This window comes from Nannospalax galili, unplaced genomic scaffold (genome assembly GCF_000622305.1).
Source record: "Nannospalax galili isolate Female #2095 unplaced genomic scaffold, S.galili_v1.0 scaffold764, whole genome shotgun sequence".
Taxonomy (NCBI): Eukaryota; Metazoa; Chordata; class Mammalia; order Rodentia; family Spalacidae; genus Nannospalax; species Nannospalax galili.
The window spans coordinates 443,120-469,468 of NW_008351635.1; the positions used below are offsets into that span (position 1 = coordinate 443,120).

Genomic DNA, 26,349 nt, shown 5'->3' on the forward strand with positions numbered 1-26,349 from the left:
AGTTCTAGTTTTTTTTTTTCCTTTCTGTTTCTGAAGCTGTTATTATTTAATCTCCCAGATCTTTCTAGTTTTTCTGATGCCCATCTAGAATTTTTATTTTACTATCTTTTTCCTCACATTATGAGAGCATTCCCCCCAGATGAGTTTCTAACTCACTGTTTTTGAGTTATTTTTTTCATATGACCTCTCATTCATCTCCAAGAAAGCATCTCTGTTCTATTTTATATCTGTATAGCCTTCTCCTGATTTATGCCTGTAAAACTTAATTATGAATTAATTACTTTTCACTTATGTTTTGTAACAACTCACTATAAAATGATCAAAAATGACCCTCTTTGAACTGTTTATTCCTTTACTGGGTGCATATTAGTTACCTTTGCATAGACATAACCAAAATACCCAAAGAAGCAATGTAAAGGAGGAAAGATTCATTTTGGCTCACTGTTTCAGAAGTGTCAGTCTATAATGACAGGGAGAGTGTGGCAGATGCTATCCAGAAGCCCCTGAAGTGGTGCTGTACTAATTTAGGTATTTCTCACCCCAGTCAGCTTCACAAGATTAGCCATCACACATTGACTACTCTAAAAAAGTCATGTATTCTTGCAGAAGATTGAAAACAATTAGCATGAGTAAAAAAGTCCCAGTAAAGATCAGGTAAGTTCATTTAAATATTTTCCCAATAACCACTTTCTACATTTAATGATTTCCCAGATCCTTCATCTTCAAGTGTTAAGACAGTTGCTGCAGTGTTTAAGGTTAGATAAGTAGCTGGCATGCAGTGTTTTGCCTAGCAGCCAGTTTTCATTTCCTTTGGGAAAAGTATACCTCCTCACTTGCGAGAAATACTTTTTTCTGACATATTCTGAATGAATTCTTCTGCTTTCCTTGCTTTCAGGGATTACCTAGGAATGAAACTTGATCCAGTTTAGTCACAGTTTTCTGTTCCTGCGAGTCCATGAGATGGTCATATTATTCAAGAAAGTCAATCAGAACCCTCTGAGATGTTTTTCAAGTTGCCTTAAGAGGGAAGATCAGCTGAGAGGATGTGAACCAGGAACCACTTTGGCTATAGTTAATATCTGAAGGGAGTTATCAGAGCCAGGTAAAGTATGATAATGCTCAAAGAGAAGCAGAATGAAAGCTAGAGGGAACTAGTTCTAAACTTCTCCAGGTTTGCTACCTTCCTAGAATATCTTAATATATAAGCCAGTACTTTAAAAAAGAATAACTCTTCAACAATTTCATACATGTACATAAGATATTCAAGTTGCACTTACTACCCTAGCCCCTTTTATCACTGTCCCATTCCTATGAACCCCTTTCCCCTTCTGCTCCTCTCAATAAGTTTCTGTCCCACTGTCCTGGCTTTTTGTTTTGTTTTGTGATCCACTGTGTTTAATCAGGCCTGCCCCCATAAGCGTGGGAATAGAGCTGACTACTGGAGCATATGTAACTCGTCAGTGTCTACATCCCTGAAGACAATGACTCCACCTTCTCCAGTAGCCATCAACTGCCAGTAGCTCTCTGGGGAGGTGCCTCATGAGCTCTCGCCTCCATTTATGACTGTCAGTGGGCCCAGTTTTGTGCACACCCTATGCAAGTAACATTAGCTGCTGTGAGTTTGAGTGCATTGGCCATGTCATGCCTAGAAGACAGCATTTCATGGTCCTACCCTGCTCACAGGCTTCTTACATTCTTTCCACCCCTTCTTCCATGATCTTCCCTGAGTATTAGAATGAGTGATATCAATGTCTCGTGAACTAGTGAGCTGAACACTGAATAGTCTCAGCACCTTGACCGGCCATAAGTCTTTGCATTAACTACTGTTCACTGCAAAAGAGGTTTCCCCGATCGAGCAAGACTGCAGCACTAGTGTATAGGTATGAGCTTAAATATTTAGGAGGTAGTTTGATATCATGTCCATTTAGCCTTTAGGTCTATGAGCTCTCTAGCTATGACCCATTTACCAGATCCACTATACTAGGCATTAACTCATTTTACTGAGAAGGCCTCATAGCCATTCAGAAAACAGGTTGTACCCACGATTTCACCAGTGAGCACATCTTGCCTTGTAGGTCAGTATTGTAGCATGCAAGGTCCAAGCTAACTAAGTAAGACTACTGATGACTTTTCCACCTAGCAGCCTTCATAGAACCTTTCCACATTGAAAGCTAGTCAGCACAGAAGACTCTTCCACCTCAGTTTCAGCATGATTTATCTGTTTTGTATCCAAAATTCATGGTATCTTCAGCAATGGGGGTGTTTAAAATTTTTTTTTTAATTTTATACAATATGTTTTGATCATATTTAAATCTACTTCTCTATCTTCACCCTTTTACTACCTCCATATGATTTCATGTATGCTATCTATTTATATACACACATATGTACAAATATATATTATATATTTAAGACCTATTCCATCAAGTCAAATTTGTGTCTGCCAATGCCCTTTGGTGCAGATCTATCCGTTGGAGCCTGGGTGACCTACCCAGCACCACACACTTAAAAGTGATTTTCCCCATCCCAGCAGCTATCAGTTGCCAATGGTTCCTCAGCTGGGACTGGTTACCCACTTCCCCATTTTTATGCTGGGAGTTTAACTTAAGCGTACATGGGTCTTATGCATGCTGTCACCATTTTGTGAGTTCGTGTGAGTGTCTGCCCAGCTTTTCAGTTTCTGGAAAACTCTGTTTCCTTGTGGTCATCCACTTTCTCTGGCTCTTACAGTCTTTCCGGTCCCTCTTCTGTAATGATCCCTGACACTTGGGAAGCAGATGTTTGAAATAGGTGTCTAATTCAGGGATTAGCACTCTGCAGGTTGACCAGTTGTGTTAATCAGACTAGGTCTCTGTTAATCACCACCCAGCAACATAGTCTTAACATTTATTTCTGGTGAATCACCCAGACCAGTGGCAAGAACCTGTATTGTTTGGCGGGTGTGTGTGTGTGTGTGTGTGTGTGTGTGTGTGTGTGTGTGTGTGTGACTTGGAGCCTTCCTGGCAAACATCTCAAGAAGGTATCCCACATTTAACATTGAGGTTTTCATTTAACAACCCATAGCTTCTGGGATTGACATTATCCACCCATGCAGGGTACCTCCATGCAAATTATTATTTTTTTTTAAATTATGCTTTAAAGTTAGTTTGTAAATTCAGCTGGCCTGGAACTTTCTATGTAAAAAATCATAAACAATGTATTATTTCTTGTCGCTGTCTAGAATTAGGATGATAAATATTAATCCTGCCTTATAACTTCACAGATTCCAGAGGTCCTACTTCAATTTAAAATCTTTATTCCTGTGGATTTTTTTCCGAAATGATCTTCTCATTGTTGTGACAGAATACCTGACAAAATCAACTTTAAAGGAAGAGTTTCTTTGGCTCAGAATTTGAGTGTATGTCCTGGTGGCAGGAGCATTAGGCAGCTGGTCATATTTATCCAGTTGAAATGACAAAACTAATTCCTGGTCTATCTGACTTTTGCTTTACCCTGTGTTTTTACCCATCCATTCCCACTGTAGCCAGCCAGGCAGAACATCTCATGCAGGCAGTTTCAGGGAGTACATTGTTTCTACAATCCTGGAAAACTTGTAAGTAGCGAGGTAGCATGTCCAGGTAGCATACCCTACCACCCAGCCTAAGTAAAGCTTTTTGTTAACTGAAAACCTCTTTGTTAATTGACTTGTACCTGGTCTGGTGTAACCATGATGAACTGATATAACTATGTTTATTTACTTTGCCCCTGGAATTATGTAATTGTGGTTTTAAACTTTATAAACCCTTTTCTACTTCTTTTTAGGGTTGAGAGTTCTTTTGGGCATTAGTCCCCTCTCTGAACACCAGCTATTAGTAAAGGACTTCTAATTTGACCATCATTATGTAGTGTACATCATGCGTGATGAGATCATCACTCAGTGGCACAGCTTTGCAATAGATCTCCCCAGCTTGACAAATTGTTACAGGGGAAGCACCCCTTGAGACATTCCAGGGCGCTGGTGACTCTCATCAGAGCCAGAGTCTGGAATGACTGCTGTGTGACCCCGAAACCAAAACTAATTGAGTCCTTGTGGTCCTCCTAGGACTAAGTTCTGTTATTTCTGGTTTGGAGCTCCATTCTGGTCTGGTCTGTTCTGGTATTAAATAATGGGAGTGTGACTTTGATGAAGAACGTCCCTTGACCTTTCTTTATAGTCAAAACTTTGGCTGAGGTCATCTAGTAAACTGGTACACAATTGGAAACTGATTACTCTGGTCTCTGTTCACGTCTGGTTTATATATATGGATCATTATATGGCTGAATGAGTGACTGGGCAGTCGGACATCATGAGTTCTGCTCTGGACAGCACCTGTCTATGATGTGAGTTTTGCTCTGGACAGCACCTGTCTAGAGGGTCCTGATTTTTGTCTTGTCTTTTGTGGAATGAGAGTATGTCCTTTGTTTCAACTGCTGCCCTGTGACTTTCCCCTTTTCCTTCCTCTCTGATTCTCACTGAGGACTGGCGAGCCAGCCTGCCCTCCAAGATTGGTGGTTTTGATAAACTCCTTGTTCCTATCTCCTGCCACTGCCTTAAAACTACTCACTCTCTATTCTATTCTGACAGTCTTGTGGCTGCCTTGCATCTTTCTGCTCTCTCTATCCTGCTGAGCAGCCCCCTTCCATGCCCAGGGCACTCCCTTTTCCCTTAACCTGTCTTTGTGGCCTGTCCTCTCCACCCCCCAAGTATTTTTCATTGAGGTTTTCACTGCTCTGCAAGATCCACAGGTCTTTTCTCTGTGGCTCCAGTTCTGAAAGTCTGAAGTTGCTTCTGAGTTCCTTTCCTGTCTCCCCAGACCCTCTGCAATGGGAAAAGGGGGAGGAAATGGAATGTAGCTCAGGACTTGTAGCCGGGGTGCTGCCCAGTGAAGCCTATTGTCTGCCCCTTCTGTGCTGATAAAATGAAGGGAAAAATGAAAGGGCTTCAGTCAGGCTGAACTTCCCCAGTCTGGGACTCATTTCTCTTCTCTCTGAAAATAGTATTCCCAGATGTTAGGACAGGTGATGAACTCTCTAGGACCCTTTTCCTTGTAGCACTTTCTCCACCTTCTGAGGGCATGAGTTGGCGTTTATCTCTAGATGACTGGTCCTAAGGAAGTGCTCTTCTATTTGTCTTTTTACTAAAAAAAAGAAAAAAACAATAACAACAACAAAACGAAACAAAGAAAGCCAGGCGCCCACTCACTTTTTATTAGCTCAGAATGTCTGTTGCTCCTTCCCTTCCATCTTCAGATGTGCTCCTCAGGAGCTCAAAGGAAAGCAGAATAAGGTTGGTATATTTGGGACCCACATATAAAGGGATGGACTATGGTATGGGGAAGGCCTCAAGTTTTAAAGATTTTATGTTGTCTATAAAATAGTTTTGTCTAAAATTAAAATGCCTGGTTGTACCAGAATATAAAAGGAGACAGAAAGGGGCCAATTGAAGGAAATGTAGTAAATTGTAAAAACTGGTTTAAAAAAAAAAACCCAGTAAACTTTGCTTGCTTTGGTTTAATTTTGGTTAGATTTCTTCATAGGAGAAAAAAGAATAATGATTCTTGATTGTGAAATGTTTATGTTTAAAATGGCAATGTATTCTTCAAAGGAAAAGGGAAGGAGGACTAATGCCCTGTGCCATTTTAGGTTTATAATAGTGACTAATTCAAGTCAGTGTTAACCATTACATAAAATATCTACCAATAAAAGCAAACATTTTAAAAATGCTGTAAATAAATCTCTGTATTAAGTATGGCATAGAACAGTGTTGTTTTTGCCTTCCTGTACATCCCCTTTCTTCTGATCTTGGGGGCTGGATGCTTCCATCTGTTCTTTCTCACAGACTTTCTCACCTCATGGTCCTGCTGGCCTGATAGAACTGACTAGGTAGACAAATGAAAAACCATGAAATGAGATAACATGGCAAACCTAAGACCACCCTCGCTGTCCTTTCCCTTTCATTCCAGAAGCTTTTTCAGTCCTCCTCACACTTCCTGTAAATGGATCTGGGGAAGATTAAAATAAAAAAAACTCCAAGTAACTACTAATACTGATGGAATACAGTGAGGTGTTTCCTCCTTTATTCTGTGGTTGTTCAAAAGCTGCTGCTACTGCATCTGTCTACTCGGGGTACTTGTCCCTTGGGTCCTGATATGGACCCTGACTTAAGGTTGCTGTGAAGCTATGACTGTTCTATGGACTCCTGTATGTACTGGCAGTGCCCTAAACTCCAAGACAGCGGGCCATAGCCTTCCTCCATGTGACCAGATTTCCTGCCACCCTATCTACAGCAGTCAGATCAGTGCTCTCAACCCCTCCCAGCTGAACCATGAAAGAAGTTCCAGGGATGTCCCCCTCAGTGCCAGTTACTTAGTGCTATGTTACTTACCCAAGATCCTATGAATGTGTACAAGTGTTCTGCCAAACTCCAGCCCTCCTCCCCATCTGTCTTCTGCCTGGAGCCCCAGCCCTATCAGGGTTCCCAAGGGAGGACATGCAGGACCTGTGGCTGGGATAGTCACAGGAACTGCTCAGTTCCTGCCTCTGGGTACCTTGAATAGATGCCCACCACACACCTTTCCTTGAAATGAGGGTTCCACTGTCTGTTTCCCACACCCGGCATGCTGCACAGGGTTTCTCTTTTCCTCTTCTCACTCCCAAGGACTCAGGGCCTCCCTGACCCTGACTGTAATCAGTGACCAGAGGATCCAGAACTTGGGATCCAGGGTCATGTATCGGACCATGAGGGCCCTGCATGTGATCACTCCCTTGTTTTCTGAAAGCCTCAGGTCCTGACTGCTCTGGAGCATTGAACACTTTTTACCAGATTCTTCTAGTGGGAATCCCCTACCCTACACTGTTTGGAGAAGCCCTTCCAAAGGACCTAACAAGCTTCAGAGCCTCTCATCCTGACTCAACACTGCTCCAGTATATGGATGACTTCCTGTTAGGTGCTACTGAACCAGCTGCCTGCCTGCAAGACACACTCAAGACCTGTTCCAGCTGCTCTAGGCCTTGAGATACCATATCTCCACAAAGAAGGCTTAACTTTACCAGAGGGAAGGCTCCTACTTGGGATACAACTCTCTTGAGGTAAGAGGACCCTCACTGTGGCTCAGAAGGTAATCATCCTTTAGATTCCCAGGCCCTAGACTAAAAAACAGGTATGCAAATTCCTGTGGGCAGTGGGATATTGCCAACTTTAGATTCTGGGTTTCACTGAAATAGCAAGGCCCCACTACTTAGTTGTGGTTGGGGACCAGCCCTTAGAATGGATAGAGATAAAGGAATGGGCTTTCCAACAGGCTTGGCCCTAACCCAAGCCCCAGCTCTAGCCTTATCTGATGTCTGCCTTTTTGTTTATGAAGCCAAGAGGATTGCAAAAGTTGTGCTTACTCAAACTTTAGGACCCTGGCAAAGGCCTAGAATGTATTTATCCAAGTGTCTAGAACTAGTAGCTTCAGGACAGCCCTCCTGTCTGTGTGCTGTAGCAGATAGCATGTGTCCTACTGGAAGGAGGCCAACCAGCTCACCTTGGGCCAAGACTTAACCTCAATGTTCCCCCACCCCTGTCCCTCTTAGGAGCAAATGGCCAATGGATGTCAAATGCCTGCATCACTCAGTACCAGGGTCTGCTGGTCAGCCCCATCTCACCTTCTCAGCCATTCAGAGCCTTAACCTGCCAACACGGATGCCCAACAAACATGGAGGTGCCCCGACATGACTGTGAGGATTTACTGGACATCCCCCAGGCTAGTCGCTTAGACCTCCAAGGCACCCCTTTACCTAAGGCAGATGCCAACTTATTCATGGATGAAAGCAGTTTCGTGACAGAGGGAACCCGGAAGGCCACTATGGCCACATAACAGGATATTATCTGGGCCTAAGCCTTGCCCCAGGGCACCTCCCCACAGAGGCTGAACTGATCACCCTGACCCAGGCCCTATGTTGAGAAACAGACAAATAGGTGAACATTTTCACAGACAGCAGATGTGCCTTTGTCATTCTTTCATGCCCATACTATGATCTATAAGGAAAGAAGACTCTGACACTCCCATGGCAGAAGGCTGCTGAGCTACTTGCACTTCCAGGAAATAGAAAAAGAACCCTATGAAATGATGGACCCTGCACAACTTCAGCATCACCCTTTCTACAGCCCTTGTGGACCAGCTTCATCGAACAACCCACCTGGGTGCCATCAAACTGATTGAACTACTTTCTGGTATTTATGGACACATTCTTTGATTGGATGGAGGCCTTTGCCTCATGATAGTAAAAAGCCTCCTACATCAGAAAATTCCTAGGTTTGGGCTACCTGTGTCAATTGTCTCAAATAATGCTATATTAATCTCAGAGACCAGCGAAAACTGTCTCAACCTCCTGTCCCTGGTCTTGTCCCTGGACTTCCTCTGGGTTAGATGTATGCCCTATAAGATGGGTTTCATCCCATATAAGATTATGTTCAAAAGGCCACCTCTTCTGCCTAGACTAAGGGTCACTATTCTAAAAATTACTGATCAGTCTCTCTTAAAGGATCTTCAGTCTCTCCAACAGGTCCAGGCTACAGTCCATTTCAATGTCTGAGACAGCCCCTCCATTCCCTCCTCTCTACCCTGCCACCTATTCTGAAAAGAGAGAGAGGGCAACAGTTCCTGGTTCCATAACTGGTTTTATTGGTATCCATGGCTGACTACCTTGTTTCCGGGCCTGACAAGAACTCTCAGCCTTCTCCTCCTGGATCCAAGTACAACCCCCTGTCACCTGAGGATACTGAGCCAATGCTTTGACTCCGCCCTAAGGCCAGGGGGAATGAAATGGCAAAACTAACTTTATTTTGTTTTGCTTTTGCTTTTTTGTGTTGTTGTCTATCCATGCCCACGGCAGCCCGCCAGGCAGAACATCTCATACAGGCAGTTTCTTGGAGTACATTGTTTCTACAATATTGGAAAACTTACTAGTAACCAGGTAGCACATCTAGGTAGCATGTCTCCCACCCATCCTAACCAAAACTTTTTGTTAATTGAAAACCTCTTTGTTAACTAATCTGCCTGGTCTGGTGTAACTGTGGTTGTTGGCTTTGCTCCTGGCCTGGCATGATGTAATTGTGGTGTTAAGCTTTATAAACCCTGCCCTACTTCTCTTTGGGGTCTAGAATTCTTTTGGGCATTAGTCCCCTCTATGAACACCAGCTATTAATAAAGGACTCCTAATTCAGCCATCATCATGTGACATTTCCTCTGTGCATCTTGCTCAGTATTTATGGGGTCAGAAAACAGACATAAATGCTTTTGTACAGCTGGCTTTCTCTTTCTCACTCATTACAGGACCCGGTCCATGAGATGGTACCTCCTGCATTGAGGATAGATCTTCCCTATTCAGTTAAATCTGACTGGAAATATTCTCACAGATATGCCCAGAGGTGTAGGTCATGAGATGGAAATTCTAAATCCTATCAAGATTAACCATCACTTTACTAAGTTTATGTTGGGTAACACTGCTCCTGGGGAGATGTAAACAAACACCTACTCATCCCAGAAAAGGAATCAATGTTTTTACTAAAGTTGTAGACCACCAAAGTCTAACTTGGTTAACCAATGAATTTTTAGGGGGTTACTTACAGGAGCAGGGATGACTCAAAAGCAGTTGTATCACTGCAAGCCCACCTGTGCATGGGTGATAGCTCAGGAAAGCTAGAACCCTGGAGCTTTGCAGGACTAACAGACAGTTCCACAGGTGGGAGAGTTTCCTTGCTTTTATAGAATGTAGGAGAAGTAGGGCCTGTGAATCTGGTAAGTTTCAGGGGACTCCCTGAGATTTATGAATCATTTTCTTATAGAAACTTTTCTTTCTTTTTTCTTTCCTTTTTAGAAAAAGAAAAGAAACTACTTACTGATTCTAAACCAGAGTCTTCAGTAGCAGCCCCACAGCATGCATTGCTTCACCTTAGAGAGAATTGCTGTACAGAGGTTTACTGCTCTCTCATTCTACTGGTACTGAGTTTATCAAAACAATTTTTATTTATATGTTTCAGTTCTAAAATTTCTACTTGATTCTTCTTTATTCTGTGTATATCAAGATCTTCTCTTTCTATTCACTTCATAATTATTCTTACTCATTGGAACATTCTTTTTAATTACTTTTTTTCATTTTATGTGTATGAATGCTTTGCCTTCATGTATGTATGTGTATCATGTGAGTGTCTCTTGCCTTTAGAGGCACTGGAGCTCCTGAAACTGGAGTTGCATATGATTGTTAGACATCATCTGGGTTCTGGGAACCAGACTCTGGTCCTTGCAAGAGCGGCAAGTTTATCTTAACCACTGAAATATCTCTCCAGCCCCTCATTGGACCATTTTTAACATACCTAGTGATGTCTTTGGCAGATTATTACAACATCAATGCCATTTTAGCATAAACAGCTGCTGATATCCACATGTGAGTTGGTATTTTTCTGTTTCATTTTATGCTAAGTAATTTTATATTATATGTTGAGCATTTTGAATACAGGTCGTCCTGTCATATATCTCCAAACCTATCATAAGTTGGAAATATCATAAGTAAACTTGCATTGAGTTAGCTTTGCATCAGTACAATGAAGTTTATGATACAGGCTGTCTTTGATGAAAGGTTTTTTAATCCATGAGTCATGAGGTTCAAATACACAATTAGATGGCTCCTCAGATTTGGGTTTCTGAGAAAGTAGGACCTCATAGGGATTGTATATATTAGAGAAAATACTCACAGCTCAAACCAGGAAACAGAGAAGATATGGGCCCCATCTAGTAATCCCTTTTGAAGGTATGCCTTCAATGACCTACTGAAGGACCTCCCAGTATGCCACACCTGCTAAGGGCCTATACCATCTCTTAATAACTTATAAAAGGATGAATCCTTTACATATGGACACATAGGGGACATTCATTGAAATCATAGCATATATTTAATAAACCTGACCTACATAAGATATCATACCAGCTCAGTATACTAACCACAGAATTCAATGTATATTTGATTTGTGGTTTTATTTCCCACTGTCCTTCTATTTACTTTTCAGAATTCTGGCACAGATGCTGAATGAATTTTGTTCATGTTTTATATCTGTGTTAGGTTTGTAGTCAGCTATGACTAGCTTACTATGATGGTGGACTACAAACTTTTAGAATCTCTTTGTTCCTGAGATTGGGGTCTCTCTGTGTAGAGCAGGTTGTCCTCTGAACTCACCGTCTTTCTGCCTCTGTTTTCCAAGTGCCTGGATTACAGGTATGTGCCACAACAACTAGCTTAAGAATTACTGATGCAACCTGTTTTTGAAAATAATGTCTTTCATGGGGGGAATTTAATTTCTCTTGTAAAATTGCCCTTTAGATATTAAGTGTGCTAAACTGATTGTTGTCCTGAATGAAATGATGCTTTTCACATTATTCTTTACTTCTTAAATTATTCATTGAAGACTTTGTTGTAATTGATTTTTCCAAAAATTCTGTTTTGGCCTGGTATGGGGGTACACTCCTTTAATCCCAGCACTTGGGAGGTAGAGGCAGTTGGATTCTTGAGAGTTTGAGGCCAGCCTGGGTTACATCCTATCTCAAAACAAAATCTGTTTTGTGTGTCTCTTCAGTGTAATAACTTTTAAAGTATATAATACTCTTATCTCTCTTCAGATTGTATAAATCTTTCACCTTTAAAAAATACATTTTTGTATCTATAATTCAAAATGAAATAAAAGCAAAGCTAAAGACATAATTGAAGTTTTTGTGTGTGTGTGTTTGTTGTATTTACATGTTCATGAAGGTGTGTACACATGTGCATTCAAATGTATGTGCATGTGTGCGTGTGTGTGTGTGTGTGTGTGTGTGTGTGTGTGTGAGAGAATATGGAGGTCAGAGGTTGATGTTTGGTGTATTTGTTGATTGAGCTCCATCTTGTTTTTCTTTAACAAGGTCTCTCACTGAACCTGGAACGTATTGAGTTGGCTAGGTTGGCTGGTCAGTGAGCTCCAGGAATCCACCTGTCTCCTTCTACCCAGTCAGTGCTGGGGTTACAGATGCATACCACCATGTCTAGCTTTTAACATGGGTGCTGGGGACCCTGACTCAGATCCGCCTGCTTGCGTGGCAGGCATTTTACCAAATGAGCCATCTCCTCAGCCTCTAAAATGTTGAAATATGTAAAACCAGCCACCAGAGTTCAAAATATTATGTCAATCACAGGGATTTTCTGAGTTTATTTTCTTAATCAAATGGTACCAACCAGTTCAGTATTATTATTGTGTTTAAAATTTAAAATGTAATAAGTTACATTTTACTTATTACTGTGCTTTCTTACTTTTGCCTTAAAAGCAGTAATTCATTTTGTGACTTGAAAATAAAATTAAAACTGAAATGATACAAAATGGAATTCTTGTATAATTAAACACAGGGATAAAAACCCATTTCAATCTTATATTAAATGAAATTATTTAAAGCTAGAAAACTACTACTCAGGACACACGTTACCTATTAGGAAATAGAGGGAAACAAAGTATTCAGAGGTACCAACTAATGATCAAAACTCTCCTTTGTCCCTTCATAAAACTTGTGTAAAAATGCAGAAGCAATTGTAATGGGGCCATATTCTCTGTAGTGCTTTAAAGTCTGAAACTTTACTATCATATCAATGCCACATTAGAGTGTCTAGTCTCAGAAAGATTCCGTAGTTAGAAAGAGTTAAATGAGACAAAGGAAATTCTATCTTTAAAAGTTTTTTTTTTTTTTTTTTTTAAAAAAACACCATCTCTCAAATCTCCCTCCCCAGGCAACATTTAACTCTTTGATAGAAAGACAGTGTTTTAATTTGTTTCCCATACTTCCATGTTTGGGAGACTTTGCCAGGTCTGAGGCAACGTTTTCCAGTAAGAATACTTTCATGGAGTATGACCAATACAAAATAAGATTTACTTAGTGTGAGATAGATAGATAAAAGATTTGCAGGATATATAGGAGGGACATTTAACTGAATGTAGGCCGAGGGAAATACTGGAGGCCAAGTGCAAGCGAAGTGAAGAAAAGACTTGTGAGAAGCTCCATGATGCTTTATTGTTCCATTTCAGGGTTATTTTGCATCTTCTAAAGAATGACTGCAAAGTTTATAGACTTTCTCTCTACTCTAAGTGATGTCAAGGACCTAATTAATATGCAATTCTCTTTTTAAAATTGCATAGTAAAAAATATATTTGCCATACATATAATCAGCAAAAGGTTTATAATGAAGTTGTTAAACATAAGTATAAACAAGTATGAGAAACTGAATAAACAGTCACTCCACAGAGACAATCCTTAATACACTGAATCTTATTTGTGACCAAGGAAGTGATAAGTACAACCCCAGTATGTTGCTGTTGTAATGCCAGCAGCTTGAACCATTAACAAACTGACAATATAAATTTTCATTAAGGATAAAGAGCTGTGGGCCACTTTATGTGTTCTCTGTGAGCTCTTATATTGATACATCCTTACCTAAAATTAATCTGTAAGTATCTATCCTTGATGGATATTCACATACATTATCACTCAGTATGTATTAACCAAAAGTATATTCTCACAAAATGGGAACATTTACCAAAAACAGGTACAAGAGGGCTGTGGAAACATTGCTTCTAACAATGAAAAATTAGAAAATGAAAAGGTTACAAAGACACATGAATAATATATTTATATCTACCAAGTTTTACAAAACTCCATTTATGTAAAATAATGCAGATGCGTTTCAAAAATATAATAACAGGTGAAACAAGCCAGATATGTTAAAATATGTATATTTTAATGTGGAATTCTGTAAAGATACTTGTGAATTAGGAGAGTGAGTGTAAGGAAGTGTTGATGTTGTGCATCATGGTTTTCTACATGATCCAGCTTCTAAGCCAAGTCATTACAGGGCCTTCTGATGGTATGTGTATCTTTACAACTTTGGCTTACTGTTCTCTGACCTAGCGGCAGACCCGTGCATCTGTTTGCTTGCCTTGAAGTTCCGTGTTTAGACATTTCCCAAATTTCTCATCATATGAATCTTTTTGCCCTGTGAGATCTGAATCTCATTTTGTTAGATTCATTACTTGGGTTATCTTTATTTTCCTGACAACTCGCCCTGCTTTTTATGAAATTCAGTTTTATTTGACATATAAAATTGTGCATAGCTCTGGGATGCCATGCACTATTTTAATCCATGTGCATGTTGGGTATAATGCTATGAATTCAGTGTTTCTACTGGCTTGTTCTCAGATACATTTTGCTTTGTTTCCTCCTCTTCTCATTAGAACCTTGGTTTCAGGGTTCACTCACTTATGTTAGAATGTTAGTCAGATTTCTTTTTACTGTGACGAAGTATTTGGGCTCACAACTTCAGAGATTTCAGTGCATGGTAGCTAACTCCAGTACAATGGGCTGCATGTGAGGCAGAACACCTTGATGGAGTAGATGCTAAAGGAAGATGCTCACCTCAAGGTGTCTGGGAAGGAAGGAGGAGGGTTGGGAACAAGATAGACCCCTTAAAGCCAGGCCCCCAGAGACCCATTTTTATCTAACTAGGTACTGCTTTCTACAGTTTCTACTCCCTACTGATTTTTCTTTTCAACTATGAATCTGTCAAGGGATTAGTGTGTTTATTAGGTTAACACCCTCGTGAACATTTTAGTGGGGATCAAGCCTTCAACAAACGAGCCTTCTGTGTGAATGCTTCGTAACTAAGTCTTAATAGTTTCTCAGTATTTTTCCACATCATGGTAAGAGAAAAATCAATGTTGTTTGGTTGTACAATGGATGAATGCATGGCAGGAGTAGCAGATATAGTATAGTGCTTGCCCTTTCATAGATAGCTATATTGTTTGATCATAAGAAATAAAATAAATTTGTACCTCTGGAGGGTCCTAAAGTATCTGTGGCTGAGTGGATGGTTTGGGGTACTGTTAGAGAGATAAATACTCATGGATATCATTTTCTTATAGGTTTGGCCAATTTTACAGAACATTTTAATCTAAGGAGATTTTCTATGCTGAAATCAAGGAACCAACAGAGATCACAATAAAGAACTGAATTTATGTTGCTTTTATTATCATGAGACCTTTTATATTAAGGAATAGGATAACCATGATTAATGGTCTAAAACAAAAAATGAGGTGACTGTCTTCTCAAGGTAATTTCTGTTCTTTTTCGCAATTATTGAGTAGCTTAGTTTCAATTCTTTATTATGTCCTTACCACATAATATAGAAAATGTGATTTATTTCTGCTTCCTAGCCAAAGGAGTCATAATTTCTTTAAATGCTATTTTGTTCTACCACATTTGTAAATGATAAGCATTAGACTTCTATTTCTGTGGGAGGGTCTTATTGCATTTAAACAAAGCACCATTTTCTTTTTTTAATATTTTATTTATTATTTTTATTTTATGTGTATGAGTGTACTGCCTCCATGTATGTGAGGAAACCTGTGTTGGGCAATGCCACAGAGGTCAGAAGAGGGTTTCGGATTCCCCTGGAACTGGAGTTAAGGATGGTTTGTAGCCATCATGTGCGTGCTGGGAATTGAACCTAGGTCCTCTGCAAGAGCAGTCAGTGCTCTTAACCGCTGAGCCATCTCTCCAGCTCCTAGGACCATTTTCTTTAGACAGAGAATACATTGATAATAAGATGCTTACATATTTTTGGAAAATTTAATAACAGAAGCACTAAAGAAACAAATAATATTTATATTTATAAATTCAATACCATAGAAAATACATTTAAGAAAATTGCTTAAATTTTTCATTATAAGGTTATTAAGAACATTTAGATCACATAAAATACAGTGAAAATAACCCTGGTATTTATAATTTCTTGGGACCATTTTTCTCACTTAGTTTAATTCAAACTGAATGGCATATACAGATATATAGTCCTAGAAAATGAAAAGATGTGGTACCTCTCTGCAAAATGTATAATTCATTTACAAGAAATCTGATAATTTCAGTACAGTACCATTTTGAAAAGGATGTGCATACACGTGATGTATGTAATAGGTTATGCAATCAGCTCAAATATGCTGCTTTCTCTAGCTATGGCTTCCTGTCTCATGGAAGTTCTTGGGTTCTTGACTCTATACTCTCTTGGAGTTGAAATCATAATGAGGGATAACTGGTGTGTCCTAGGAGATGAGTACCCACAGTGAGGGATGGGTGATTTGTAAAGCACTAGCAGATACCCTCATGACAGAGAAACACAGGGCAGAGCACCATGGTTACACTTGAGGTGCTACAATGCTAATCTACCCCACTGTAATACAATAGCATAGCATCCATGCACCACTCCTGAGAAGGGATGCTTAGACATGTCTCATGGGGGTGGTGATCTGCATAGCAGTTTCTCTTCTTCACTATCTCTCATATCATCCCAGCCTGCAAGGACAGGGAAAGGGAACCCAGGACAATAAAGAGGTGAGACAGACCCTAAGGAAAAAAAAAAAAGATATCTCAATCTACAAAATAATCATTTAAGCTATGAAATGTCTGCACCTGTGTCTGATACAGAAGAGCTCCCTAAATTCAAGAAAGAAAAGTTTTAGAAAAAAAACTGTGGTAAGAGATGTCTCCATGAGACAAGGCCTGCTGCTGTTGGCTCCTGATCCTTGTGGAGTTTACTTCATTAGCTTGGGTGTGGTGCTCAATGTGTCCACCATGATGTTTATCTGGATTATAGGTAAGACTCTAGAATTGTATGTTAAAATGTTCTACAGAATTTCAACTTCAACCATGTATTAGGAAAACTTGAGTGAGGAGCCTTCTTAGGACTGACTTGGAGACTCTCCTACCTCCTTCTTTGCATGGAGCTTGTCTCTGGAGGGATTTTTCTAAAGCAAGGTTTTAGTTCCTCCCAAACAATTCCAGCATTCTATATCTGCCACATGCATCATCTAAGCAATGCTATTATATAACCTGAAACTATGGTTTTTGAAGGTGTTGGCTAATTAAATGTTACCAAAGTGAGCTGGTGTTATAGAATATTTTCGATGTATAACATGTGGTCAGATTATTAGAGATGTTAACATTTTGATATTTACCTTATAGTCTTTTAGTGCCTTTCAGTTGAATTAAATTATCACAGTTAAAACTAAGCCATAGTGATAGACAGCACAGAAGTGGCAAAGAGCTTTTAGATGAAGGTAGAAGGGCAGAATTCTTGGAGGTGAGCTGTGCTAGGAGAGGAACAGGTGCAGAAAGAACTCTGTGATACAGTGTTGACTGTCTCATTCACTGTTGTTGATGTCTTTGCTTGTGTATCATCTCACTTTTGTCAGACAAAAATTATTTAGCAGTTATGATTTTAAGTGATCATAGCTAAGCCATAAAGTATTGCGTATTATCTAAGGACACAGTCTGAGATTTGAGCACAAATCCCCTGTGTTCTGGTAAGCTGTTTTCATATTACATAGTCTCTTTTTTATTTTGTCCCTGATTATGCAAATAACAAATGATAGATTAGGAAAACAGACATTTCTGACAGTTTTGCTGGTGATTCTGTTAAATGCACAAAATGCCAGGGAAATAAAATGAAGGAAATGGTTAAGCTGTTAATTATAGCACAGTTATTAAATAAAGACCTGATTATGACATTTCTTAAATATCCTCCTAAATGTTAGGGAAACAAGTATTCTCATCAAGGATAAGGTCAAATTGAGCAAGTTAAGTGCTCTAAACAAGCGATTTTCCTTGATGCATATCATATTATTCTTTCAACGTTCTGCTAATATGGTTTTTCTTTTTCAGTTAGTAGCCTGCTCTAAGGGGTATACAATGGCTTGTCCAAAAGTCCTGAAATGGAACCCAGTGTGACATTCTGGTCCCAGGCACTTGCTTCTTGTTAGGGAGCATTGAATTGTCAGAAACTAGCTCTAGAGTTTTCCCCTCAAAAATAAAGAGGCAGCTTTGCCCATCACTAACCCTTACACATGGGAATTCCACTAGCTACTACTGCTGGTCTAGTAAAGTTGTCATGTATGACAAGCAGAATGCTGTCAATGATCATCAGCCTATCATTATGGATTCTTTTATGTGTAGAATTTCAAATCTGGAAACCAGGTTTTATCAAAGTCTCTTCTCCCCCTTATCCCTCTGATATCTTTATTTATGAGCTTTCACTTCCTCTTTGGATTCTAAACTTGTTCTACATATTTTAATTACTAGGTGATGAGAGACCTGGTTTAGAAAAATAAAAATGAAGGAACTGTTCAGATAAAGTGAATCAGAAAATAACAATGCTATGCATCAAAGGGGTTTTAGTGATTGTTAATGATATTGTCTGTTTTTAGCAATGCAATCTTGCCTTCATGTGAAACACAAACGCAGATTTGAGCCTATAAATCCCCAGCTTTGTATCTTTCTATCCTGTGTAACATTTTCCTCAGAACTCATTGGCTGTAAGTAATTGCTTTTTTATGTGGCATTACTGAGGGTCAGGAAACTGGGGCTGGCTTACTTGAGCCCTCTGACTAAGGGTCCCTGACAGGCTGCCATGAAGGCTGAAGCTGTGATCACAAGAGTTTGAGTGTGGTTTGCTCTCGGGAAACCCCAGTTGGTTATTGGCAGCATTCAGCTTCTCATTAGCTGTTTCCCTAGAGTCTCAGTCCTTTACTGTCTTTGCCTGTGGCCAGCACCAGCTTCTTACCCAGTGGGCCATATACAACATGGCAGCTGGCTTCACCACAGTGAGCAAGTGAGAGGAGGAGGTAATCTCAGAAGTGACTCTGGTGCCCTTTGTCATATTCAATGACTGGGTTCAGCTTATATTCAAGGGAGACTGAGTCTACCCAAGGACACAAATATTAGAAGGTGGGAATCAATGGGGCTATTGTAGCAGTTACTACTTTTGTGTGAACTTCACCTGGGGAGATGTAAATAAACCTCTTCTCACACCAAATAGTGCACCAAAGACAGACCAAGAAATGATTCCATCCACATCTAGCTTGGGATACCAATGAGTTTAGTTTGAGGGACTATTTTCAGAAGTATGGGAAACTTCTGGGTAGACTACTGAAGAAAACTTTCCTCCTACACCAGCGATTGTCAATCATGTATATATCATCAGAGAGGGGCTGGGTCTCCTCCTAAGTGACCATGGGTGAACCCCTGGGCTGTCCTGTGAGCTACTTGTAGGCCTAGTGGGCTCTCCCTCACCTCTACAGGGGAATGCCAGTGGGTTCAGTTTTTGAGATTTTATGTGAATAATCACTGATACTCTGACTTCAAGATGACAATCATCATGCCATGCCCATAAAACAGTGTTCCAAAATACCTACCAAGCCCAGAATAAAATGTTGTCAAAGTAATAGTGAGCTCTCCTTAGTGGGAAATAAGAGTATGTCCTTCAGGCCAGAAAGTGTCTGGGAATTAATTACTTAATTGACAGGTTAACTCTTTTCTCTTTAGGGTAATTGTACTAGACTGAACCTAGGCAAAAGAGCCAATGGAAATCAGAGGACTGAGAGGTGACAAACTATTAACATTTATCAGAAGACTTATGGTAGCTGGGGTGGAAGAATGTAGGCTTAGTTTGTGCAAGGCCCTGTGTTTGATCCTTAGAACAGAAGAAAAAAAAAAAAAAGAAGAAGAAAGGAAGGTTTGAAAAATAGTCTATGGGCAAAAATCTGTGTTGGGTGCTGAATTACTGTGCTTTCTATTACTCCAATGAAATACCTGAGGCTGATACTTTATAAAGGTGAGGGGTTTGTTCACCTCAGAGTTCTGAAAAGTGAAAGTCCAAAAAGCATATCCCCATCTGTGGTGAGCCCCCCAGCTTCATCTTATGTTGGATCTCATCATGTAGGGAACCTGTGTGAGTGGGAGGGCTTCCACAGAGTACCTAAAAGCAAGAGCAACAGCAGGGTGGAGACTCTTCCTCTTTTCATAGCAACTTCATGAGAACTGGAAGCTCATGCAGATTACTCAGTTCCTTTAAAGGAACACTATCCTCTACCTTTAAAAGTTTCTACCACCTCTTAACATTGTTGTACTGGAGGCCCACTCAAACCACTTAACCAAAACAGGTACTTCTTTGCATGTTTCACTTACCTTCCAAGCTTGTATGAAATAGAGGGGCAGCTTATCTGAGTGGCAGAGAGACTTCACAGAACTAAGAAGGTGTATCTGTATAACAACTATAGACAAGGTGTTGCTAAAAGTTATTTCTGGGAGGTATGCATGGCTTCTTGCTCTGCCTTCCCACCATAAACTACAGTTTGGGGAACTAAGAAATTTATTGGGCTTCCATACAGATCAATAGGTGAGGGCGTTACTTACAGGAGTGTGGGCTTCCTTTCCACATTGCAACCAGGACCCTGTGACTTCCTGACAGTGGCCCAATATGGTGAAGGCTACTCCCTCTCTGCCTTCCCCCATCCCTACCTTTAATCCCTCCCCCATGTACCATTCAGGCAAGCTGGTTGAGTGGAAGGCATGACTGACTCTCTCTGCCCCTCCCCTCCTACAGAGCATCCATGTTTGTAGCAACCAGAGCAAGTGGGTGAAAATGAGCTTGAGAAGAAGGCACCTACCACAGCTTGCCAGTCTAGCTTGCCAGGTGCAGGACAAGTCCATATACCACTCCACCCTTTCTTCCAACTCTTACATTGTTTCCACCAGCCTCTTCTGCAAGAGTTCCTGAGCTTTGGAGGGGGTAACATAGATGCAGGATGATCGTCCACTGTGGCGAGATACTGAACTCTTGGGCCTTCTAATCATGTTTCCAAGACATGGCTGTTGATCCATCTCAGTGGTATTTCTCCTACTATAAAGACAAATGAAAAGAAGCAGGAACATAAAAGAAAATTGACTGCTATAATAATCTAACCTATGGGTGTAAACACAAATGCTTGGACGATACCATAACAGGTGCATCACATCCCTCTAACAAAACAATTGTAGTGGCCTCCCCAATGGGGCTTATAGCTTTCCATACCATTGGGGGTTAGCCTGGGTTGTACCGGATGTGTTTCTCCAAGGAGTGTGGGGAGCTGCTAATCATTGAGCTGTGGCAGCCTCGGTTACTGAGTTTGTGTCATGCAAACCAGTACTTAACCTGCCCATTCAGGAGGAAGGTGTTTCTGGAGAGCCTCACAATACCTGACCTTGAGGCAATAGTGGTAAACAAAAGGATCCAAGAAGCCTTTGATCTGACTGCTCCTTGACCCTCAGATACAGGTGGGGAAAAACAACTGTCGTAACTAATTGAGTTCTCCTGTATAAAAAGACAGAGCTAAAATAAACTGGGGCTGCAGTATTCACTGTTAGTCCTCCCAAGCAGCATCTTTTCTGTCTCCTTTTCTTTCTTTCAATCCTCACTCCCCCTTTCAGGTACTGTCCGTTTTGGCCGGCTGGCACCGGCAAAGGAGCAGGCCTTAAATCCAATAAGAAATTTGGTCAGTTGTACATATGTTAGTTGAGCCACTATTGTGCCAGCAGGCACATCTTGCTTGGCATGTTGATAGTATACCACATAGGGGTCTGTCATTAAGCAGAACTTTTGGGGGCCATTCTCCCCTAATGATTCTGCTAAGCACTTCCTGGCTCTAGGACCACCATCCATCTGGTGACAGGGAGTTTCCAGCTTAGTCTCAGCTTCATCTCTCCCTTTTCCACACTCACATCATGTGGTGTCCTCAGCAACAGGGTCTTACCGATTGTTTCTGCTGTGCAACCAGCATTAGTGGCAATGCCTTTATCATTTGGAGGACCTCCAGGACTTCTCTGCTTAACAGCTCATGGGGGGGCAACCCACCCTTGGTACTTGATTTTTTATTTAACAATTGTACAGTTTTGGGAAGCCTCTATTTTTATTTTTATGAGATATTTGTTGTTTACTCTGGCATCTATAGGATCAGGCTGTTGTAGACTTTTCCCAATCATCCTGGCAGATAATACTTGTGCCTTACCAAACCATAAAGCTCCCAAGAATTTTACAGCTGTAGCTGGCCTTTGTTTCTTCAGGTGTACTTAATAGCTCTCAAATGGGTTTCACCACATCTGTAAAACACTCAGTGATTAACATTATATACTGAATCAAACATAGACAAGGTCTAACACAGCACAGAAATACCCCCATTTGTATTAATTGTTTTCTCCACAGAGCTATGTTGGGTACAATAGCACAGATAAGAGGCATCAACCTAGTTCTTTACTGTCTTTAGTTATCTTTTTGGAGTTATTCTGCATCCTGGGGTTTTTACATGGAGTCTCCCTCTATTTTCTTATCTTTGATAAACTCATTGACCACACCTGGCTGCTGGGGAGGCCCTGGGCAAATTGCTCAGGTCTCTCCATTGACCACGCCTGGCTGCTGTGGGAGGCCCTTGGCAAATTGCCTCCACTCCTAGCATAACCTTTTCCTGGAGAGAAATGTACCCTGTTTAATCTTTAGGGGTCCTTATCCATTCCTGGAACGGTTTATATTCTATATGCCTTTTGTGAACTGTTCCTCAGGCTTTAAAGTCTTCCAGAAGTTCCCTAGTACAGAATTTGATTTTTAAAATTTTTTTCTTTATGAACTTAGTCTAGACATAAATCTTGCCACATTTGCCTTCAAGTAACCCAAATGGACTTCTTATCCTGTTTTGTCTTTTTTTTTAAACAATTTTACAGACAAGTTTTACACACTGGTTTAAGTCACTCATGTCTGCCAATGCATTTCCTACTTCACAATGATCCTGCCCTACTAAGGGACTCAGCAAAGCCATTAAAACTCTATAACAATCTTGAGGTCCCTGTTGAATGAAGTTCTTTAAATCTGTAGTGAACCCAGTCCTTTCTGGCCCAGTGAACTGGGCATTATACATTGCTTTTCTCATAACTAGTTTTCTCAGTAATGCCTGTTCCTCTTCTGTTGTCCTCCAGACCCTGATATCCATGGAAACCTCCATTGGTGATGACCAATTATTTCTAATGGCTCACACAAGATTAGGGACTGCTTCCTCTTATACTGCCTCAGGTTATGTAGCCCATGTCTCAAGGAGGGATGGGTGGTTATATTGCTCAGCTTTAATGCTTCTATAGCTCTTAAACTAGTATTTGTTCCCATATCCTGTATCCTCACAAGCCATGTGGCAAGGGGCTCCTTCATTGCTTGTTTGAATGTTTTCCCTAGTTCTAACAGCTCCAGTGTGGAGCTCCTTGCACCCGACCGTTAAGTTCTCCATCAATATGTTGAAACATGAATTTTTTTTTCTTATTATTAAAGGTTGAACCTGAGGGGCATCTTTAGCTATTTCTAGGTCATTCCCTTCTTCATCACTATCTGCCTTTTCCCATAAGTCCCATGTTTTGGGGTTCCAGGATGAGTCTTGTATTACCAATCTAATCTGGGTTCTCTTCCCTTTCTGGCCCCCTAGCCATAAAAAAACGGCAAGCTAAAATCTCCATCTCTTTCTCCCTCTTATGCAAGTTACTGGCTAGGTCAGAGGCCAATACTGAAGAGACTAGCCTCATATTTCTTTCTTGCTGTAATTCCTCTTTTACCCTTCGGTCTTCCTCCAGGCTATGGCCTCTGCCTGAGACAAATCTTTTATTATGCAAAGAAGTGGCCAAGCAGCATCTGCAGCTACTTGTTGAAATTTTCACCCCTGCCCTACTCCCAAGGCTTGCAAAGTTTCCTCTAGGCCTTCCACAGTCCTTAAAGCATCTCCACACTTACATGGCAGACCCCACCGCTTAAGCAGCTGCACTATTTTATTCCATTTACAAGAGGACAGCCATCCTGGGCTTTCCCCCACTGACCTCATCCACTTAGGTGGCCTCATCCTACTTACACATCTCACTATCCACTGCATTATCCATTCCACTGCTGCTACCCCCACTAGTCCTGTTGGGCTAACCCCCCATGTCCATGTTTCCTCTGCCCACACTCTCCCCTCACCCAACTTTGCCTTGGTCATTGGTCTTCCCCATATCAGAGGTATCATTGATCTTCCCAAACTCATCATTGGTTTTGTTGTATCCTGCTCGGCTATGCCAACTGTTGCTAAAAATTACTTCTGGGAATCATAAGTGGTTTCTGGCCCCTCCTCCCACCATTGTTATGACAAAATGAAGTATAATTTCTCCAAACTACAGATTGGGGAACCAACGAATTTATTGGGCTTCCATACAGATCACTGGATGAAGGATACTTGCAGAAGTGTGGGCATGTGTGGGCTTCCTTCTTACTTTGCAGCTGGGACCCTGTGACCTCCTAGCAGTGGCCCAAGATGGCAAAGGCCACCTCCTCTCTCTGGCATATCCCATCCCTATCCTTAGTCCCTCCCCCAATGTACCACTCAGACCAGGTCGTTGGATGGAAGGCATGACTGACTCTCTCTGCCCCTCCCCTCCTATGGAGTATCCATAGTCAAGTTTGTTTGTGGAAATTGGAGCAAGCAGGTGAAACTGAGCTTGAGAAGGCATCTGCCCACAGTTTGCCAGTCTAGCTTGCCAGGTGGAGGACAAGTCAATACAACACAAGGTGAACCATACACATTGAGGCGTACATGTAGTAGCTTTGCTAGTGGTTGGATCCTTGTGTTTGGAGCCTAAATTTCCTTGCTAGTGTGTGACTTAGACACACTATTTAAGATATATGAAATCATATTTGTGACGTTAACACAAGGGACCACTGAGAATTAAATGACATCAGCATCATTACTCAGTTCTTGTAGGATCCAGACATTCCTTGAGTTGGGATATATTAATCCTCACCATGACTCCATGAGGAAGCTATTTTCATGACCACACTTCTACTAAGTTAAAAAAAAAAAGCAAGCATGGGGAGATTCTATAATTTGTCAAAGTCACAGATTTAGGGAAGAAACTGACTCCAGAGCCTGCATTTTAAACCCCACTACACTGTTTTCCATTCTGGAGTCAGGCTGCTGTACAGTACAAAGTGCATATACATATGCACCATTAACTCTTATTATCATCTTTGTTTTACTAATGGAAAAATGAAGACTAATAAGTGGTAAAAAAATCTTGAATAATAAGTCAATTTTTGCATGAGAGAGCTTAGGTATTTATCTGCAACTGAAACTGAGGTACATGATGTTTTGTGTTTTGTTTGGTTTTATTTAAAATAATTATGCCAACTATGATCTGGTTTTGGTCTAACAGGAAATCACTATACCTTGATATCTCCCAGGATATTAATCTTTGTGTAACAGAAACACTGATATTCATTCATAAGGCTGATTCAACAGAAAAGAATAAAATATGTGAAATGTACTTTCACAAGAACTGGAAGTATATACTATATAAGATTTCCATTAAACTCATTAAAATGGAATGTCTGATATTATAGTAGCTAAGCTTCAGCAACCTGGAAAATTGATTCATGCTGTACAAATAGTTTCTGAGTGATGTCAGGTGAATGAATTATGGCTATGTAAAATAAAATAGTGAATTCAGTGGATTTGGATTAGCTATAAAGTGGACTACAACAGTCTTCATCACTTACTGCCTTTTACCATAAATACAGACTATTGTGAAACTCATGAAATCAATAATGTCAAAGGAATGCGATCCACAAAATGCATTGCTTTTTTATTTATTTTTATTTTCTATTTTTGATAGAAAATCATGCTTTATGAAGGTGGGAGGAAAAGTTATTTTTAAGGAAAAGAATTGGGGGCTGGTAGAGATTTGGGATAGCAAAGACAGCCAGGAATTCAAATGGGTGTCGAGAAGTATTAAAATTTCCTAAGGGAAGTTCAAACTGCTGACAATATTGTCACAAAAGAAATGAGTAATTCTGAACATGTGGGACTTAATGGACGTGTATAGCAAAGCCCTTGGTACAAAGCACACACACAAAGACTCCCTCTGAGTGGAGTATGGTGGCAGCCATTTTCTGCACTGAGCTGGGTGCACATGAAGGATGGTGTGAGGGCTTCACTGGAGCAGACCTGACTTTAGAGCCACAAGTCCTTGAACAGAGAACTGGACAGATGCAGAAGACAAGAGCCTAATTGTTCGGCCCTACATTTCACACATTCTGTGAGGTGTATGTGTGTGTGTGTGTGTGTGTGTGTGTGTGTGTGTGTGTGTATAAACAAATGTAGGACATTGAAGAAATCAAGGGACAGCCAGTGTTAAAAATACCTAGTCTTTTTTTTTTTTTTTTTCAAGCTCCTTTTTTTTTTTTTTTTTTTGGTCTTTTTGAGACAGGGTCTCCCTGTAGCCCTAGCTGGCCTGGATTCGCTCTGGAGACCAGGGGGGCCTCCAACTCACAGCCTCTGCCTCCAGAGTGCTCGGATTAAAGGCATGTGCCACCATGCCCAGCTAAAAATACCTAGTCTTATAAAGTCTTTTT

The 26,349-nt window shown here is 40.7% G+C and overlaps 1 long non-coding RNA gene across 2 annotated transcripts in view; it reads left to right on the forward strand.

The window, feature by feature from the left end:
- LOC115066865 overlaps positions 1–15,080 on the forward strand; it is a 16,515-nt gene extending 1,435 nt beyond the window's left edge. Inside the window, exons 2-5 of one of the 2 annotated variants that reach the window (XR_003846308.1) lie at positions 896–1,102; positions 6,798–7,107; positions 7,597–10,004; positions 14,993–15,080. This is a non-coding gene — a long non-coding RNA (uncharacterized LOC115066865). Of the gene's footprint in view, positions 1–895; positions 1,103–6,797; positions 7,108–7,596; positions 11,774–14,992 lie in introns of those variants that run through there. The other variant, XR_003846309.1, reaches the window with a different exon arrangement.
- The last annotated feature ends 11,269 nt before the right edge of the window (positions 15,081–26,349 follow it).